A 451-nucleotide genomic window follows, 5' to 3' on the forward strand; every position below is an offset into this window, starting at 1 on the left:
CTTGTTCTAAATAAAATCAAATACTCTTTTGGCCTTAATTGTAGGCTGAACTCAGCCAGTATGAAATCCAAATCCAAAGAAATTAAGCTAACAAAGGAGTGAGTCTCTGTATTCTTACTCTCTGTAATTTAAACATATCCAAACTAGTTGGTATTTTTTGTCATAAGTATGTCTAAGAAGGGCTTGTTTTGGTATATTTCATCATGACAATGACCACTACCACCACCTATCCATTTTAGCCTGCTGTTAAGTAGAAGAAATAACACACATCAAAAATATGTTGGGAGTAAAGTACTTCAAAAGAGTGTTCCACCTAAAAAAAAAATGGTATTATTTGATGCCTTCACCCACACGATTATCACTAAGGAAAAAAAAACTCAGATTTTTATGCATGGAATCAAGTACCCTGACCTCCTAATATGCTGCAAATCCTTTATTTTTGTTCAGAAAA

The sequence above is a fragment of the Octopus bimaculoides genome, chromosome 6 (genome assembly GCF_001194135.2).
Source record: "Octopus bimaculoides isolate UCB-OBI-ISO-001 chromosome 6, ASM119413v2, whole genome shotgun sequence".
Taxonomy (NCBI): domain Eukaryota; kingdom Metazoa; phylum Mollusca; class Cephalopoda; order Octopoda; family Octopodidae; genus Octopus; species Octopus bimaculoides.